Source organism: Lutra lutra, chromosome 3 (genome assembly GCF_902655055.1).
Source record: "Lutra lutra chromosome 3, mLutLut1.2, whole genome shotgun sequence".
NCBI lineage: Eukaryota > Metazoa > Chordata > Mammalia > Carnivora > Mustelidae > Lutra > Lutra lutra.
Window position 1 is genome coordinate 61,345,139 of NC_062280.1, and position 14,661 is coordinate 61,359,799.

General features: G+C 38.6%; 1 protein-coding gene across 5 annotated transcripts in view; it reads right to left on the bottom strand.

Annotated features, from left to right (window-relative positions):
* FIGN (fidgetin, microtubule severing factor) overlaps nucleotides 1-14,661 on the bottom strand; it is a 133,500-nt gene that overhangs the window by 94,093 nt on the left and 24,746 nt on the right. Inside the window, exon 2 of one of the 5 annotated variants that reach the window (XM_047721967.1) lies at nucleotides 11,000-11,051. The exons of the other annotated variants lie outside the window; for them this stretch is intronic. The gene's annotated coding sequence lies outside the window, so the exon portion shown is untranslated. The remainder of the gene's footprint in view (nucleotides 1-10,999; nucleotides 11,052-14,661) is intronic. 5 annotated transcript variants of the gene reach the window in all.

The following is a 14,661-nucleotide window of genomic DNA, read 5'->3' on the forward strand; positions in this document are numbered from 1 at the left end:
AGGATTAATGTTATTCTTGCCCTCTCCCCATCTTCCCTGGGAGGTCCTCTCACAGCCCATCCCTGACCTTTTCAACAAATTATTGAGAGAGAATGGGATTGCAAGACGATGGCAAAGGAGGGAAAGAAGAAAGATGGAAGGCGTGGCCAGCCTGTGCTCATTACCTACCCCTCCTCCTCCTGCTCCTCCTCCGAACCCCCCTCCTCCAAGCCCTTTATCCAAATTCCCTCACTGGCGCCACTCCCACTCCCCCCGGACTCCACTCTTTCAGAATCCCTGCCCCAGGATAGGGAGGCCTTGAAGCTGAGACAATGCAGGTCTTATTTCTAGCACCATCCCCCCCACCCAACCAAGGACAGAGCAAGTAAGAGTCTCCCCTCCTGTCACCCGAGCTACAGAGTGCCCTAGGAAGGAGGGCACATTCCCTGCTTGCTAATTGCTAACTTGAAACTCTGAATACACATAATTCATGATAGATGTAAAGTGCCATAATACAGGTAAACAAGCAAAACTCTAGTAGAGGGGATAGGAACCCTAACCACAATGAAAGCTATTAATTCCCGTAGGAACCTGCATTCTACCTTACTTGCAAACAAACTTTTGGATCACGCTGAATTTTCACAACAGAGCCTGCCAGTACTGTGTAGTCAAAATAATGGGAGATATTTTACGTTCCTGTCAGCATGAAGGGTATTTTTTAAAAAGGAGACCTGAACACAAAGTTTTCTTGCTTTGTCCGAGAAGAACAAAATACACTGAAGGAAATTTGGTTCATTTTTATCTCTGTAAGTGAAGGCTGTCTGATGTTGACAAAGTAATGGAGAGTTTCACTCAAGCCCTAGGGAGGAGAAAGTGCTCCAGAGGTCAGGCCATCCATCCCCTGCCTCTAGGAGGAATGTACCTAACTTGCCACAAAGACCCTTCAGGAATAAATGAGCTAAAGTACCACCTATAAAGAATTTAACAATAGTTATGCAAAGGGATATTTCTAAATTAAAGAGCTCTGGGAGCACAAATTTCACAAAGCCCAAATCAAGAAAGAAGGAAAAGTTAGTTGTTAGGGCAGGTATGAAGGAATGGGTTTTGTCAGATATTTTCAGTTTTATAAAATGAAAACCAACTTTTAAAAGCCAGGATAGCCTTTAAAAACCAACAAACCAAAATAACATTTTATGGTGATTTTTTTGGAAAAAATGACATGCCAATCATGTCTGCACTCAAAACCACAGTTATCTAACTCTCCTTCAGAAGTATACAATCGAAACATCAAAAATTGTCAGGCAAATTATAAAATAACATAGTTTTAGATTAGTGTCTTTTCAAATGTAGGCATTCTGAGTGTACTGGAGTCATTCCCTGTTCATGTGAATGTAGTTTCTTACACTGTTTAACATACATGACATTTTTAGAGAAAAAAAAAATGTAGCAAAAATTCACTATTGCTTTCTAATGCTACATCCTTCCTGAGAACAGGGGTTAAGAAAATCCCAAAGAGAAAATTAAGGTTCAAGTAAAGCTTTTCTATTAGCTTAAGAAGGGAACCTTCAGAGAGCCTACTTGGCATCACAGTGATGCTAAGTAACTATACCTAATTTTTTTTTTTTTTTAGTAAATCAGATAATTTTATTGTACTACAGATACCTGATATTCAGGAGACTGTAACCAAAACAAAACAAAAACAAAACAAAACAAAAAGAGCAACAACAAAAAACTTTTATAAAATGAATGAACCGGGTGCCTGGGTGGCTCAGTGGGTTAAGCCGCTGCCTTCGGCTCAGGTCATGATCTCAGGGTCCTGGGATCGAGTCCAGCATCGGGCTCTCTGCTCAGCGGGGAGCCTGTTTCCCTCTCTCTGCCTGCCTCTCTGCCTACTTGTGATCTCTCTCTCTGTCAAATAAATAAATAAAATCTTTAAAAAAATAAATAAAATAAAATGAATGAACCATTTATATTATAATCATGTTCTGTCATCTATGGAAAAGTTGGTTTATGCATACTGGATTTTCAAGCATAGAGGATGAGTTTACCCACTCTTAGCAACATGCTGCTTTTAGGTACTACCCTTTATATGAAATTAAAGGGGGGAAAAAGAGAGACAGTATAAAATGTAGGAAAAAAGAAAAAAGAAACCAAGGCCCTGGGCTCAATGTGGGTTATGTAGACCTTCAAACCTGACCATAGGAGTTTAAAATGGATTCTGAAGTATAAGGAAGCTGCCATTCCTTATAGTTTCATTTTGTAATAGACATGTACCTGGTAAACAGCTGATACTGTTTTGAATTGTAAAGCTGCAGGAATCCCTTTTGGGTTGCTGGATTGTTTGTTTTCTGAGACAACATAAATTGAGGAAATAATTGCATGAAATTGACATAAGGGAGGCAAGCCATTCCTATCTGGCTGACAAAAATGAGAGGCTGTTCAGATCATTCAGAATACTGTTAAAGGTACAGATTTGCAAGCATATGACTAATGAGGTCTTTGAGCAGTTTCACTTGAGGAAGAGAAGGGAGGAAGGGGGATACCGGGGCAGGACTCTGAAATATAGTTTAATGGGATAACAAGAAGAGGAGTTTGCAGCAGAGTGGTCACGATGAGAACTCAGAAGAGTCTGGAAGCTCTAGTTTCAGAACACATCAGCCTCGAGGAGAGAAGATGAAATCCAGAATTCAGAGACTGGGTTGCAGCAATGTCATAAATAGGCTATATTGTGGGAGTGGTGACTAGCGGATTTATAGAGAACACAGAAAGGGAAGAGTTCAGTCAAGGTTACAAGCAATGGAGGCAATTGGAAGAGGGAAGTGGAACAGCGTGGTACGTGAAGATGTTCCATTGGAGAATAAGAAATGCTTCTGAGCCTGGGGTCGCATTTTTGCAAAAGCAGAGGAGTGTGGAGTATCTAAAAGCGCTGCTGGTTTTTCCTCTGATTGTTCTGTCTTCTCACTGAAGCACAGCCCCAAACAACCATATAGTCCTGATCATCACAGCACCCTGCATTCTCCACATGCTCAGTCAACACACACACACACACACACACACACACACACACACACACACACACACACGGCATAACTAATTCATATTTGTGAAACACTAGATTCACAACTCTTCACTGGGTGCTTTATTAAGACACTTTCTTATACTAAGGGAGTAATTATCTATATATAGATGTATATGTCCTCAGGTTTTTGGTTTGTTTGGTTTTGTGATTTTACATTTCTTATCTTTCCAATAAATTGCAAGCTTCGTATGATGTCTAAGATCTCAACTGAGTCAGTATCCCAGGGCTCAAGTCCTCTTTCCACCAGTTCTTAATTGTTTGACCCGGAGCGCAAGTCCCCTCTGCTCGGTTTTGTCTTCTGTAAAATGTGAATTATAGCACTTACTTGGCTTACTTCCGAGAACTGTGAGAAGGAAGGAAGGTATTGGATGCAGAAGCATTTTATAAATTACAAACAGCTACCGAAAGGTAAGATGGTATTATTATCATCTCTAACATAATTTGTATGCCACACAGTTACTCGATAAATATGTGCTGATTCAAAGCCCAATCTAGACACAAGAGAGCACACACAAAAAACAACTCCCAAAGACAAACGCCAGGTCTAATAGATGCTAAGAGGGTAAAAATACTGACAAATCAGGAGCACTTGCTGATGATTCTCTGGAAACAAAGCAGTGTAAGAAGAGCCACTCTAGATAGGAGAAGCCTTAGCCTACAGGCTCCCAGCAGACCGAGAAGTGGCCCGTGGCGGCTCCTTTGGGTCTGTGACCCTGAGGAAATGAAGGCAGCCAGATGAGGGATACCTTCTTTATTGATGCTTTCCATGTCCCACTAGAATAGCCCAGCATTCTTCTGCTGTAATTATTTTTACCAATATTCACACTTTAAAAAAAATTATTTGAGAGAGACAGAAGTCACAAGTAGTCAGAGAGGCAGACAGAGAGAAAGAGGGGGAAGCAGGCTCCCTGCTAAGCAGAGAGCCCGATGCGGGGCTCAATCCTAGGACCCTGAGATCATGACCTGAGCCAAAGGCAGAGGCTTAAGCCACTGAGCCACCCAGGCACCCTCAATATCCACTTTTTAATTAATATTTCCAACAATTTTAGCTAACTCTGGTCTCTCTTCTTCTATGTGACTTCTTTAACGTGAGTTCCATGCAATTCAGTATTTAATCAAAGAGGTTAGTACCTTCAGGTACAAGCATAGTCCAGAACAGGGGCATAAAAATTGTCATTGATGGGACCAAGTCGTTCAGATTTTGTAACCTCACCCCAATCCCTGTAATATTTAACTTCAGTGCCAGGAATAGAGAGCAGTAATTATTAACATGTCTAAAAATAGATCCAATCCTGTCCTCTCAACCGTGAGTATCTAGGAATACAACTCTAACAAATGTGATCAAAACGAAGCCTTCAAAACCCAACATGTTGCCACATATGCAATCGGGAGAGTCAGGCCTACCATGAAGCTGAATGAGACTGAAGTTTCAGGGATCCCAGCTAGCATGGGCCCTTCAACACTCACACCTAGTATGGGTGCATCTGTGATGGTGCTATCCTACTTAAAACAGGGGCCCACGTTGTATAAGCTTCAGGCCCTATTAAACTGGGATATATCCGGATCATCGATATAGGAAGAGCCACAGATCACACATGATTTAGTTCAGACACACTCTTCAGTGCCACCTTCATAGACAAAAGGACAAGGTCTGTAAAAGAGGTAAATTTCCAAAGCACCACACAACTATTATCAGGGTCACATTTCACGTCACCACCATTTATAACACGGTGAAGCTGCTACTGCCTTCTTCCAGGCCCTCGCCTGTGCTGGTACCCATTCTTGATGCTTCCGTTTCTCAAAGAAAGTTGATGGTTGTAGCTCCAAACCAAAGGCTGCTCCGCAAGGAAGAAAAAAAAGGAAAGAAAAGAAAAGAAAAGCAAGGCCCCTATAATGTACTTGTCAGAAAAAAAGCAATTATGAACATCATATGATTAAAAAGAAAAAAAAAGTCATTTAAATAATGAACTCTAATTTGACTATTTAGCAATTCACTTTTAGCAATTTGCTATTTTTATTACATTTTAAATCAATCCATCTAACAGAAATCCTCTCAACCCCTTACAGTACTATTTCATTGCTGTAAACTTATATTTCATTGCAAGACAATATCTTTCTATAATAAAATGGTAATAAAAAGAGTACCAATTATCCCAGTATTTTCTCAAAATAGGTAGACTTTCTTTCATGCCTTAATTTTATGTTTTCCTTTGCCCCATACTAAAAGCTCGGCATAATTATCCCTGAACAGGTTGAGCAAGGTCTCCGCAAAATCTGCTCAGGGTGATTATTTAGCTTTTTTTTGTATTTGCAGAATTTAGCTGAGACTGTTACAAGCGGTTTATCAAAATAAATGCTTGATTGGCTTTAGCAGTTTTTCGTAATTGAAAAAATAAAGAAAAAAGAGTTTTCTAATAAATGGAGGGAGAGAGAGGTTAAATACTTTAATTACTAACTTGCAAAAAGATCTCCATTTGAATATGGAAACAATGTAAAGGGGTCCCTAATTTTTATGGGACTGGAATCACTCCAGAGGATTTAATGATACTGCTGGGTAACCGACACTGTACAACTGAATAATGTGATTTCTAAGCATACTTCCTTAAAATTTAATAGTGCTGGGGAATATTTAAAGCGGGCTACTTTAAAAGGAAAGTTGAATATGCAAATTTGTGGGGGGGAGTAATTAAGGAAAGAGTGATTTTTTTTTTTTTAAACAATACGTTTTTCACTATGTTTAAATGAAAACCGGTTACTTTGGAGTCAACAGGCATGTGAAAAGAGAGTTACTGAAGGATTTTCCCATCAAGGATTGCTAGATATTAACTGAAGAGCTCAGGTAAATGCGCCTTTCCCTTTTAAAGCATACTTGACATTTCTGATCTTTGAACTCTGATTTTTCACTATTTGTAGGGTCCCCTCAGCAAGGTCTTGAGAAGTAAAGGTCTTCTTGAGCTCAAATGACCCTCATTGCTTGCTGACCCTAGTCATATTCAGGCACTGCATTGTGGAAAAGCCATATTAACTAGATTTCAAGGATTCAGCCACTTTAGCTATATGTTGTACCCCCAAACTGGAGATTTCATAAACAAAGGAATCTCCATCCTTCTAAATATCAGTTAATTCCACCTAATCAGATCTATTATCAGCACTAATCCTAACATGTAGATTACCAGCATTACAAAGCAGCCATTACTAATTAGCCCTCCTTCCTAATACCAGTAGCCCAGGAAAGCCTACCCACATTACTATATTAAAAGGGAGTCTATTCTGAATTGCTGTTTTGTTTGGAAAGGAAGAAAAAAAAAAATCTGTGTTCCTTTCCAGCTGGCAGTTTTCCTAAATTAGATTAACTTTTAATTTAAATTAAAAATTTTAAAAGCCTTACACAAAGAGACAGTAATTGCCCATTTGAAACATCCAAAAAAAGGTGATTGAAGGGTACAGTAATATGCTTACATGAATAATAAATAATACTTAGCATTTAGATAGAGCTTTCCCCTCATCAAATCACTTCTTTATAAGCATTAACTAATTCATACATTATCCTCACAAGAAAAGTAAAATTAAATGATAACATGTTTCTCTACCTTAAATGTGGGTAAACTGAGGCACACAAAGGCAATTCTGTCATGACGATGACACATGTGTTACAGAATGTGGACTGTATAGTCAAGCATTTTCTTTGGGGAGCTGTATGTGCCATTAAGCTCAATCTGAAATTCACTCTTGCCACAGGCATTGTGTGGACTTTGATGATGGTACACAGGCCAATTCTGATTTCTGTCTCTGCCAATGGCTAAGAGTAGTTGAGCAAGATACCTAAAATTTTTCTGCCTTAACGTCTTAATCTACAAAATGGGGGAAATTATGCCACACTGTCCATATAGACTCACTCACACACACGCGTACACAGCGCCTAGTAAACGCCAACAAATGACAGTCATTATTCACCATTAGGAAGAGTTTATAAGACAACTACTAACAGTAAGCTAATGGAATATTTCAAGTACTCTGACAGGAAATGGAGCCATAACCCCAACTAGGTGTTCAAATGGAATAAAATATTCCAAAGCCCTTGGAAAAATATTAATGGCACAATTTCCAAGGCAATGCTTAATAGTTTACATTATATGCAATTAATGTACTCCCAGTGAGTACACTTCATCTCAAATTACTGGTTTCCACCCTTTTTAAAATTAAAAAAAAAAAAACAAAAACAGACTCAAGATATCGATTTTACTTGCAGCATCCATTGATAGAGGAAACAATGACTAAGAACTACAGTAAGTTCTGTGACACCTTTGTGATGCTTCTAAACAGATTTATGTTTCTATTCTAATCACAGGAGACTCCACACATGTCCAAAAAACCTATAGAACATATGTGTGACAAACGTCAGTTTGGGGCCCATGTGAATTTGAGAAACCTTTGCCGTAACCCCAAGTTTCCTCTGAGGTCTGCAGCCCTCAGAGCAGGAACCACTCTCCTAGAGGCTCAGAAATAACACAGCATCCAGCAGCTTTCTGTTGCACAGCTGGGATCCACCAGAAAAACTGAGGGGCACAATCGGTTTCGATGTTCTTAAAATTTTTCAAATGGAATGTAGAGCTGTTTCAGAGCTGAAGAGAAATTAGAAATCTTCCAATGCAAGTCATCCATTTTAAGCTGAAAACACTGAGATCCAGAGAGGTTGTGTTTTTACGTTCCTAACTACCAGGTAACAGCACAAACTCAATACTTCAGAAGTTTTGATTGTAGCCCACTGTGTGTGTGTGTGTGTGTAGGTGTGTCTAGGGCACTTTTTAAAAAAATTAAAAGCCGTATATAAACTTCTTTCTTTCTTTCTTTCTTTTTTTTTTTTGGCCAATCCTAACAAGTGTGATGCAAGATTGCTCTGCACAGTTCTCAAGCAGCACTCAAAATCTTTTATTACAATGGTCTTCTTTTTCTCTTTTTTTCTCTCTTCAACTTTTTTTTCCCCATCAACACAGTGACAAGATAGGGGTACTATGTACATGTTTGGTTTTTAACATCACTGGTTGAACACAAAATCCAGTTAAGATATGCCAAACACTACAGAGAAAATAAAAACTGGAAATCTATTTTCATCACACTTATAAATGTGTGCGTTTTTAAGCGGCTGGAATTTTAAATATATTTTCATTTCTCCTCATCTGGAGAATTTACATGGTTCTGAGAAACCCTTGTTGAAACCTTATTTTGGTCTTCGTGGAGCATAATCTCCACATCTCAGACAGCCTGCAGCAGCCTGAATCCCATTTGCAGCTTCCTCTGGGGCTCCGTGAAGCTCTATTAGTACTGCATATTACACATAAGTTACTTTTAATGCTCTTCCAAGGCTTGTTAAATGCTACACAAACTTTACACTTCATGGCTCTAATGTTTAACTTATCCACCAGTAAGTCTGAACCCACAATTCATCCAGTTGTTCATGTTGATGACTTCCACCCATTGCTATTTCTAAATGAGTTCTTTTTTTTAAAGAACTAGATTCTGATTAAGAGCAGTTACTGATTATGTACATGAAAAGAAATACCTTAAACCTCTGCCCCAGACATTTGATAAGGTAAAACCAAGGATGTAAAGGTAGTGGCTTAAGAGTGTTATTTAAACTGTGACACTTATTAATAGGCACAAACAACCTATTCAAATGCTATACATTAAATGTGACTGTTCTACTTACTGGGACATTCCAGTGCCCTCTACCAAAACAGATCTAAATGGGACGATTTGAATAGGTGAAAATGTTTAGACTGTACTAATTTTTCCTTTTGGAAGGTGAACCTAAAATATACTATTTACGATATACAATTCATAATACTTTCTGCACATCATTCCCCACCCCCCGCAGACTGCATTTAGATTGCATATAATTTGGATTTGATAGAGTTCTGTCCCAAGCTACATGCAACCTAAAAAAAAAAAAATCACAGCCTTTGAGGAAGAGCAAATAGCACTGATTTTGCCTCACAGAGGACATTTTTCTTGGCTAAAGTTCTGACAACATTTTATTTTCAGATAGATTTTTATTAAGGTTTTTCTTTCTTAGAACAATAATCTCACTTAAAACAAATACGTAGGTATAGACATATGCTCAAAGGTATAAGAAAACTGATGAAACCCTTCATATTCCTAAATGTCACAGCAATGGTAACATCAGTTGCATTTGGAAGGAAAAACTTTAATGTTTCTTTCCCATCTTCATTGCTTAACGTCAGTTAAATTGTATAATTACTATGTAATTATGTGTTCTTAATTTCTATTTAGGAAGAAAATTTCAATCATTTTTATTTTGGGACATCCAGAATATTATGAAAACAACCAGGCTTACCATGTTTATCTGTCAGAAGTGCTCTCTTCAACCATCTAAGCCTCACTGTATTTTAGTAGGGAATACTCTCTCTGATATCAGGTTATTTCAAAGATACAGAGACAAAACAAAAACAAAGAAGATTAAAAACCCAGAAAAGATATACTTTGGAATTTAAGTATTTTTAGTAGATTAAAATAATCTTCGTGGAATTATTTAGCCACGGTAAGTACATGTCAAACAGTGTTTGGAAAATAACAGTGGTATTTTGTCATTATTCTAAATTTCATAAAAACGAGATTTCCGAGTATACTGCCCTTTTATTTTACCTTAATTTTCAAGCAATTTAACTGTGACCTATTTATGGTAAAAGCTTTGCTAAGGAGATAAAGAACCAAACTATTTGGAAAAAAAAAAAAAAGAGGTGAGCAGTGGACGTTTTTCCTTTTCACGTAAATTTTATAGTGAAAAGAAGTCCATAGATAGGTAAGAAAATGCCATATTTAACAGAGACGTATCCAAACCTGACACAATCATAAACTTCTGAGTATTCCCAAATACACTATTTTAGTCATCTGTTTAAAAGGGACATCATATTTGAGATTCTTCCAATAATTATTTTAAGGAAAAAAGCAGCACCTTGACACTGAATCCTATTTGTATATATTACAACAGCACAAATTCCTCACCATTGAAAAAGATCTTTCTGTGAAGAGATGACTTAGTCACTGGGAATTCTCGAAGAGAAAATTAATATGATGTCGTCAGAATAATTGAAACTTCCACACTGTTATTTTGCACACTGTTATTTTGATAGAATCGTTAGAACCTGGGGGAGGGGACAAAGAAAACACACCGGTCTCACAGACACCCACATACTACCCCGTGTTCAGCGCTCCCACTACCAATAAGAATGGCATCTATGGTAGCCGACCTTAACCAGTGCCTTGATTAACCAGGACTAAGTAGTAATTAAGACCATTCCAATTAAGTTTTAATTTAAAAAAAAATTAACTGCAAACTCAGTCATTCAATAAAGAGTTGTAGTCATTTGGTGTGTTTCTAGGCGTAGAATATAGCAATTTACTATTGACAAGCACTAACGGACGAGGTCATTTCACAAGTATAGTGTGGACAAAGGTGAACCGGGCAACTGATGAAATCTGTGGCCAAGGCGAAATAGCAATCTCTGAGCCAAATGGTAATAAAGTTACTGAAATGAAGCAATGTAGTTTCTAAACTGAACTGTCATAAAGGAGGATATGGGCTTCAAACTGGCATGTCAGTAGTAATTAAAATATTATTTCTCTTTTTTTAAAAAGTTCCAAATGGCGTTAATAGTCTTATTGATTTTTTTGTTCAGACAGCTAAAAGTGAGGTGAGAGGAATACTGCGGAGCGGACTGTAGGGTAGGAGGGGGCGCCATAGAGGTTTGGAGGGAGGGAGGGCAGGGGAACTCTGTAAGGGCAGAAAGGGAAAGAAAAAAAAAAGTGGACATACTAAACCACTGGAGTCTATGAGTGCTTCCACAAACAAAACACTGTATTACCCTAAAGTAAAAAAATCAAAGGGATTCAGAAGTTATCACATACGATATGAATGCTTACCCAAGCAATGGCTGCACACAAACTATACTGTCCACAAGGACAGAAGAAGTTTCTGTGAGGCAAGATGACAAAAGTCAGGTTCTCAAAATAGATTTCTCCCAAGGAGTCCCGAGGTATTCTCTACACGATCCCTTGTGGAAATGACTTGGTGCGGCTAGTCAAATACTTGGTCAGTTTGTTCAGGTAGGGTCCGACTGATATCGTTCAGTGCCAACATAAATAAAACCCAAAGAAAATGCATTCGTTCAGTGTGCCTATCTTTCCCCTACTAGGAAAGATCAAGCTCCCTGCTAACAGGAGATAAAACCTGTAATAAACTACAACTGGTATCATTTTTGCTATTCTCAGGTTGAAAATAAAGCAGTGTGTGTGTGTGTGTGTTTGTGTGTGTATGTGTGTGTGTGTGTGAGAGAGAGAGAGAGAGAGAGAGAGAGAGAGATTGAGAATGACTTCCAGGAGACATTATCGAATCACAGACCTTATGGTTAGAAATAATCAAAAGATCATCAGACCCAGGATCCTACTTTACCTTAAATAAGAGCGAGGGTGCTTTAAACAGTAGTGAAAGCCATGTCTGAGATAAAGAACTATGAAAATGGAGATGGGGCTTCTTCGTATGGATGCCAGAGTGTATATCCGCATGCAGTCTGGGTATCCCTCTGAGGACTCAGCTTCCTCAGAAAGCCAAGTTTCCATTTGCACCACATAAGTTGGCCCTTGGCAAGCACAGAGAAGGAATATGTGCACCTTGCTGTAAGTGAGCTGTGCAGCCCCAATCCTCATCTAGATACTCTTTAAAAACCAACACACTCCTTTTTACAATGAAAGCCTACCTAAAGAGTAGTATTTAACCATAAAAAGAGCCTCCATACCAGTTCTTTAGGTAATCCACTTTGTAGCTAGCTAATTACATGTGATCATCTTTCACGTAATTGAGCCTACACTCACATTATTCAAAATTAAGTGATTTGTCTAAACAGAAATAGAAAGCACAAAAGAGTTCATCTGGAAAGGACACACACAAATCACCAGGGACCTAGGACCCAGGTCAGAGCATGGAGAGGACCTTAGTTTTAATTTGTAGGAGAAATGCCAATAATGTGAAAATTTCTGTAATTTTTTTTTTAACTCTCCTTCGAGGCGTGATCCTAAGTTACAAGTTCCAGCATTCCCCACACAGCTGTTGGAAGCCCAAGAAGCGATTTGCTGTGTGATGGAGGGATCTGTCTGCACAGGACTTTGCAGACCTCAGATCCCATTACAGGAGAAGCCTCCTCTTGCCAGTCTCTGCCCAGTCCCAGTAAAGCAAAATAAACAAATAACACATGCTTCCGGAATGAAAGTTGGCTTTTCTTCTCATGTCTATGAGCAAAAAATAAAATGATTGTTTTAAAATGGGCAGACCAATCAATTTATTTTTTTCTCTTGTTCTTGGAAGCTCCAGGAAAAGGAAAAAAAAAAAAAAAAACTACACTGGCCAGATGTAAATTATTTATATTTATTTTCTTATGGCTTTACAAATGTTAACATATGCTATCATATGACAGCCCATATGGAAAATAACAATACAAATATTAACCGAATAAGAAATGTCTGATTAAAATTAAGAAGCAATTGACTGTGACTGCTTCTGTACTAGGAAGCACAGGGCAAGTATTTGTAAAATCTTCCCTGAAGTTTTGTGCTTGCTACACAGTTTTTTTTTTTTTAATTCTATGCCGAAGTAGTCATATCAATTCATGTTACTGTAGTAATCATTAGAGATCGGCAATTAAAACACCCTCCTGATGCAGAAAGCAATTGTGTCAATGGGCAGCCTCCATTTTTAGGGGTTAGGGGAGTTATCCAGATCACTCTCTACCACTGTGAAATTTCAGCCTAAAGGTCTACAGCCCTCACAAAGAATACAAAGTAATATTTAGCAAGGATACAAGCTCCCCCACTCATGAAAAATAAGAAGATTAAGCAACCTCTCGTCCGTCCTTCGTTTATTTTGCTTTTTATTTTGGTAAGGCTAAATGACCTTCTGCCACAGGAAATAAATCTGTAAGGAGCTGAAAATCCTAGGCAATTAATGCGCTGACCAACAAGTGAGTCCCCTCAAATTACGGTTTGGGATGTGCCAAATGCACAGGGAAATGCGTCTGTGAAAAGCAAAGGCAAGGCAAAACACAAGCTGACTTGCACTGTTACTGGAACACAGGATTGAGTTTAGTTCTGGGCAAGATTTTATGCCGCTTGACTGTGACATAATAGTGTCAGGTAAATGAAAGGTTTTATTTAGTGCCAATTTTAACAAAACCCAATGTTTAACTTATGACACAATAGGGATTTGGAGGTCTTCCTCGACACCTTAAAAGGAAGTGGACCAGAATCCAGCAGGAGATGAAGGTGCTATTTCATCTCGTACAGTTCCCACCCTCACCCCAGGTAATAACTTATTTATTGATACAATGAAGACCTATAGCATTAACCAAAGAGACACAATTACAAGATTACAGGGAGTCAGCGTTCACCTATACACAATGGTTTGTCGGACTGTAAAGAACCATCCGTTTCAAATCTGTTCATTTCATTCAAACTCCTTATTGCTTCACTAAAACTAAACCTACGCACTTGTGCACATGCGTGTGTGCACAGACACACGCAACATAAGGGGGAAAAAAAGGGGGCATTCATTTTTAACCACAGCGCTGCAAGAAAATCAAATATCCTTTTTACTCCAAAGGCACTGCCTGGATTAGAAGACGCTTGCCGCTTCTCAAAGCAAGACCAGTTACCATAACAAATGCACATTTTACCAGCCTTGGAATTCTAATTGTGTTTAATACAGTTTCATGTTGCATCAAAGTACAAAATCAATACCAATTGTCCAGCACACAGGAAAAATGGAATCTATAAACGGCTGTTATTGAGTAATTAAACACCTATTATTGTCATGGGTAGTGAAACAATGAATATGATAAGATAAATTTTTGCAAGAAAATGCTGCAGTGATTAATACCTCCCTAAGTATTAAATAAAAATGACTGCCTTTTGTGCAGTACCGCTGGCGGAAGAACGGGGACGCGGGAAGTAGTTGCCAGTGCCACAATAACAGGCTAACCTTGAACTGAACTCCTTTCCTCAAGAAATTAAATGCTGTAGCAGGACTTTAAATCCCCCCACTTAGAGCTCATTTGTGCACCATGTAACCTGCAGTTCCTGAAAAGAACTGATTATCTTCAAAAGGAGATTCCCTTTATGATTTCTTTATGAATGTGTATATTGTTTCTACAAAAAAAAAAAAAAAAGTATTGCACGGTCCAAAAAGGATAAGAATATTAACAGTGTAAGCAAGGCAAAGAGACTTATCCTCATCGGATCCCATTTCTACTTCCAGGAATTCAAGAGCAGAATGCAATCTGTTATGGAAAAATGTACATTAGACTGAGAATGAGGGTAGAGGAAATGCCTATTTAGAAAAAGGGATTAATCTGTTAGACCGATGCTGACGCTTCTGGCTATTCTGTTGCCTGAGTTCCTGTATCTTTCTGGGTCTCTCTCTCTCTCTCTCTCTCTGTAGCATAAGCATGAAACTCCTCAGTCCAGAGCCCCCATCCCCTCTATACACACACACACACACACACACACAGACACGCACACGCACACACACGCACACG